We start from the raw sequence: 6,000 nt of genomic DNA, 5'->3' as shown, positions 1-6,000 counted from the left end.
CCCAGCTGGAGTGCAGTGGTGTGATCTCAGCTCACTGCAACCTCTGCCTCCCAGGTTCAAGCGATTCTCTTGCCTGAGTCTCCTGAGTAGCTGGGATTACAGGCACCTGCCACCATGCCCAGCTAATTTTTGTATTTTTAATAGAGATGGGGTTTCACTATGTTGGCAGGCTGGTCTCGAACTCCTGATCTCAACTGATCTGCCTGCCTCAGCCTCCCAAAGTGCTGGGATTACAGGTGTGAGCCACCGTGCCTGGCCAAACCCCCTTATACTGATGCAGCACGTGCACCCAGTAGAGAGAGCCTTCCTCTACAGCACGTCACATCATCTGATTCTCGAGGCAGCTGGTTAACAGGAGTAGGTCAGATCTACTACTATGCACCCATTTTGCAGAGAGGCTCAGAGACAGCCATGACATCAGCCTCCTGTTCTGATGGAGGCTGGAGCACGCTGGGGTCCAGCTGGGTCTTCTCTGGCTGGGACTCCAGCTTCTTCCCCAGGCACCGCTCTGAATATCTCCTCCACCTTTCTTGGAGCCACAGCTCCCTGGGACCCTCTGCATAGCACTCACCAGCTTCAACCCAAATCATTTACTCACATTAACCCATGAGCTCCTGGAGGGACAGAGGGGAGCTGCACTTATCTGTTCTTTGAAAGCTCAATGTGTAGCACTGTCTCTGGGATACAGTGTTTGTTACACCATAACTAAAATTTTCCCAAATGTTCCCTGCCAACAGCTTTAATCAGCACCATCTTGAAATATTACATAGCCATATTGCAATATTACTGCCTGTACTATTTTGCCAAGCTTCTGCAAGCCTCACTTTTCCCTTCTGTAAAACAGGAGGAGGAGGAAGAGTAATAGTATCCAGCACTTGGAGGTGTGTGAGGCTTAAGTGAGAGCTCTGGAAAGAGCACAAGCAGCGCCTTATTGAAATGAGACACGAGGAAAGATGTGCGCCCCTAAATACAATGGTCAAGATATCCTCTTGCATTTTGAACCAAGTGGAGAAAGTCAATAAAGACCCTACATCTGAAACACACATACACAGAAACTATGTATAATGGTCCCCGTGGCCCAATTTATTTGCACCCACATAAACCTCCTCTTCAGAGACGTCCTGGCCAAGTAACCCCTCGCTAACTGGAATTGACTGTGCTCCCTGGCACAACACTGAAGGGGAGTAAAACAACCCCCCACAGCCTGTCTATTGAAAATGTTGATATTTTGGACATTGTAATTTTATACACTAATTTTGACATTATAAATAATATCTTTTTTTTTTTTTTTTTTTTTCGAGATAGAGTTTCACTCTTGTCGCCCAGGCTGGAGTACAATGGTGTGATCTTGGCTCACTGCAACTTCCGCCTCCCGGGTTCAAACAATTTTTCTGCCTCACCCTTCTGAGTAGCTGGGATTACAGGCACCCCCCTCCACCACACCTGGCTAATTTTTTTATCTTTAGTAGAGTCGGGATTTCACCCTGTTGGCCAGGCTGGTCTCCAACTCCTGACCTCAGGTGATCCACCACTTTGGCCTCCCAAAGTACTGGGATTACAAGTGTGGGCCATCGTGCCTGGCCAGTATCTTACCTTGATTACTGATTTTCTTGGTGCCCTCTTACATTTTGCACCCAAGGTTAGCGCCTCCCTCACCTCCTCCAAATTCCAGCCCTGGGTATCTGGTAAATTTTTCTGTAAATGGGGGGCCCGTCATAAAATGTGGAGATGAGGACCCTCTTTCATCTATCTTTGTGTCCTGAACTCCTTTACACCTGAATACACTGTCTCCAATGAATGAATGAATGAATGAGTTGCCTCCATACCTAGCTGGGGGCTATGCATATGCCGGCCTCCTAAAAGATTTCGGGGACAAGTGACATGGAATATAAGAATATGCAATCTAGCCTTTTCTAGGCATTCTGGGCCGTGTTCACAGATCTCAGCAGACATCCAAAAGTTCCCAACTCGTATCCCATTGCCCTGACATCTATCCAAAGGAAAGGCCTTGACTGACGTGACAAACAACAGCTTTGACATCCCTCCGCTTTTGCAGTGGAGTTGTTGTCAAGGACATCGTCTGTTCTAGGAAGCCTGAGAAAAGATCCGTGTACTAAGGGCTAAGAGAAGTGTTGCCATCCCTTAAGAAACTATATGGTGTTTTTCCTCTCTGATAAGAACTGTGGAGCTGCCACTGTCCCCTTTTTCCCTGTGAGTGCCAGGAGACTCAGACGGTGCCAAGGCAATTCAGTAGGCCTGTCTCCTCCAATTGGCGTATGCACGGTGGCATGTCGGTCAATGTTAAATAACCCAGCTTTCCAAGGGCGGGACATGGGGAGGGAGCCTTGATTTGTAGCATGTGCTGATTCTCATGGTGTAAATTCTCCTGCCGTAGCTTCCTTTGAACTACTGAATGGGAAGCTGGAAACTGATGCACAGCAGCCATTATTCAACAGCATCTCCACCACACACGGACAAGAGAAGTCAGTTGTTTTATTGCACCTGGACAGTGAACAGCTTGTCTCACCCCGGACCTGGCCTCTGAGAAAAGCTGCTCCTTGTCCAGGTGCCTTGGGTTGGAAATGGGATTTTTCTAGAACTGCACTGCTCTACTCTGGTAGCCACCAGCCACAGTTGCTATTCACATAAAAATGAATTTAACTTAAAGGTTCAAATTCAGTCCCTCAGTCACACTAGCCACATGTCAGATGCTCAAGAGCTACATGTGGCTTGTCACTACGATATTTTAGTGCAGATATAAAACAATTCCATCATCGCAGATAATTCTTTTGGACGATACAGTAAAGCAATTCTTTTAAACGAATTCCATTGCAATAAAACAATTTGTGTTTATTACTCATTGGATTCTGCCTGTAATTGCAGGGTAGAAAAAGCAATCTGGCCAGAGTGTCTGTTGGTGGGAATGATGGAAAGGCACAGATTCCAGAAGGCCATGTGCCTCTAGCCACAGGTCTCAGACAAGATGCTTCCAAATGCCACTGAATGTGAAGCCTCTGCCTTTGGACTTCACCAGGAGCCTGGAAATCTTCTAAGAAAAGAGTGGAGCATCTCATCACTTGTTCCAAAGCAAAACTTGAGATGCATGGCAGAGTGCATACATACTGAATACAGGAACCAGCCTTTCAAAGCTCAGTGCTTCTAGGGTGGGCTGGAGCATGACCTCCCCCAAGATGTTCACCCCCTGTGGTAAGTAGAAAACTTCCTTTTTAAAGTTTCCTTTCTTGTTAAATCATTAAGTGTGTTAATAACTTTGTTAAGCCCTATCCTATGTAGCTGTTAAACATGCCATGCTTATGGGCACGTAGTACACTCTATGTCCTTGTAGTTTAACCAAGGTATCTGTGTTGGATGTGCTCACAGGCATGTCCCAGCTCTCCATTGCTTTTACCTGTTTAGAAAAGTTTTAAGTTGTTAGCCAATCGGGTTTTAGTTTAGATTGTGAGGTCTGGCTCCAGCCAACGGAGATCAGACACAGCAATAAGGACAACCCCAAGTGCGTAGGGGATACATTTGTGTATTTCCCTTTGTTCTTTGTACTCTCATGGCAAGATGGCTAGTGAGAGTGCCCTTCCTGCAGTCCAGGAAGTAAAAATTGCATTGCTGAAAGATCCTTTGTCTCAGTGCTAATTTTTCTTTGCAGCACCAAGCATCTATTTCCAACACCCCTTATTCCCAGGACCTGTGAAGATGTTGCCTTACATGACAAAAGAGATTGTGCAGATATGATTAGGGATCCTAAGACTGTGGGGAGATGATCCTGGGTGGCCCCAGTGCCGCCAGTGTCATCACAAGGGTCCTTATAAAAGGGACAGAGGAGGGTCAGAGTCAGAGAAGGAGATATGACAATGGAAGCCGTGATCAGAGAGGGAGATGTGAAGCTGCTACACTGCTGGCCTTGCAGACGGAGGATACGGCCGTAAGCGAACAAATGCCAGTGGCCTCTAGAAGCCAGAAGAGGCCAGGACACAGAATCTTCCCACAAGCCTGCAGAAGGAACACAGCCCTGCTGGCAGCTTGATTTTAGTCCATTCGGACCCAGTTTAGACTTCTCCCCTCCGGAAAAGGAAAAGCATAAATATGTGTTGTTTTAAGCCACCAAGTTTACAGTCATTTGTTACAGCAGCCATTGGAAATGAACAGAGCCTTGGCTCATTGATTCATCAGATTCCTATTTAGGGAGCCCTCCGTCTGCACCAGGTAAAATGCAAGGCCTGAGGATGAGTCACGCTCTGGAGTGACTGTGTCCATCTGCCGAGTGCCTCTTATGAGAAGACAGTCGTGAGACAGGTCTTCCCAATCGAAAGAAGTGTTGACTGATGTGGAAAAATACTGTCAAGGGTGAATTATGTCCCCCTAAATTCATATGTTGAAGTCCCAACTCCCCAGCACCTCAGAATGTGACTATATTTGGAGATAAGTTCTTTAAAGAAGTGATTATGTTTTAACATCAGGCCGTTAGGGTGGGGCCCTAGTCCCATCTGACTGATGTCCCTATTAAAAAAAAGAGGAGATCCCAGGGTCTTGCGTGCACAGAGTGATGACTATGTGAGGAGGCAGCGAGCTGAGGGGAGAGGCCTCAGGAAACCCGCCCTGCCAGCACCTTCATCTTGAACTTCCAGCCTCTAGACAGTGAGAAAATCAATGTCTGTTGTTGAAGCCACCCAGTCTGTGGGACTTTGTTACGGCAGCCCCAGCAAACTCATACATGTACATAAAGCAGAGGGGCCAGATTTATTCAGGGATGGAGACCACTTCCAGCCTTTTTGGGAAGGCATGCTTAAGCTATCCAAGGACAAGGAGGAGTTAACTCAAGTTGGGGACTGTAGAAGAGTGGGTCCATAGGTAGCTAGGAGGGAAAGGCTTTCTTCTTTTTGCTTCAGCAACTGCAACAAGTAAAATTTGGCCACGGTAGCATTGTTAAAAGTTATTTCTGACTTTTTTTTTTCTTTTGAGACAGGGTTTCACTCTGTTGCCCAGACTGGAGTGTGCTGGTGTGATCTCTGCTCACTGCAACCTCTGCCTCCGGGGTTCAAGCGGTTCTCCTGTCTCAGCCTCCCAAGTATCTGGGATTACAGGCACCTGCCACCATACCCGGCTAATTTTTTGTATTTTTAGTGGAGACGGAGTTTCATTATGTTGGCCAGACTGGTCTTGAACTCCTGACCTCATGATCCGCCTGCCGTGGCCTCCCAAAGTGCTGGGATTACAGGCGTTAGCCACCACACTCAACCACTATTCTTTGAGACAGGGTCTCACTCTGTCACCCAGGCTGGAGTGCAATGGCATGAACATGGGTCACTGCAGTCTTGACTTCTGGGGCTCAAGCAATTCTTCCACCTTAGCCTCCTGTGTATGTGGGACCACAGGTGCATGCCACCATGTCCAGCTAATTTTTTGTATTTTTTGTAGAAACAGGGTCTCCCTATGTTGCTCAGGCTGGTCCTGAACTTCTGGGCTCAAGCAATCCTCCCATCTCAGCTTCTCAAAATGCTGGGATATGAGCACAAGACACCACGCTCGGCCTCAATTTCATTTTATGGGGAAACACTAGCTTCTCCACCAAAGTTTGAGAAAAGGTAAATAGCTTGCATGTATTTGTATTTATCTTATCTTTATTTTCTATCTTTATGCAAAGACAGAAAACAAAATAGGCAAAAACCTATCAAGAAGTATCCAAAATATATATGAGTAAAACTGTAAAGCATTCCTGAAAGAGACAAAATTAGTCTTGCACAAATTGAAATACATAATACATTCTTGGATAAGAGGATTCAGCATTATAAAGATGTCAATTCTCACAAATGTGTAAATTTAATGCAATTCCAGTAGATTCCATAATTTTTTTCCATTGGAGCTAGAATATTATAAAATTCCTTTGGAAGAACAATAAGCAAGAATATCCAGGAAAGCACTGAGAAAGAAGAAAAGAAGGAGGGCTAGCCCTAACTGATATTAAAACTTACCAACAAGCCCTATAAT

This window comes from Sapajus apella, unplaced genomic scaffold (genome assembly GCF_009761245.1).
Source record: "Sapajus apella isolate SASKATOON/1434 unplaced genomic scaffold, GSC_monkey_1.0 scaffold17, whole genome shotgun sequence".
NCBI lineage: Eukaryota > Metazoa > Chordata > Mammalia > Primates > Cebidae > Sapajus > Sapajus apella.
Note: the sequence above shows the minus strand (reverse complement) of the source record.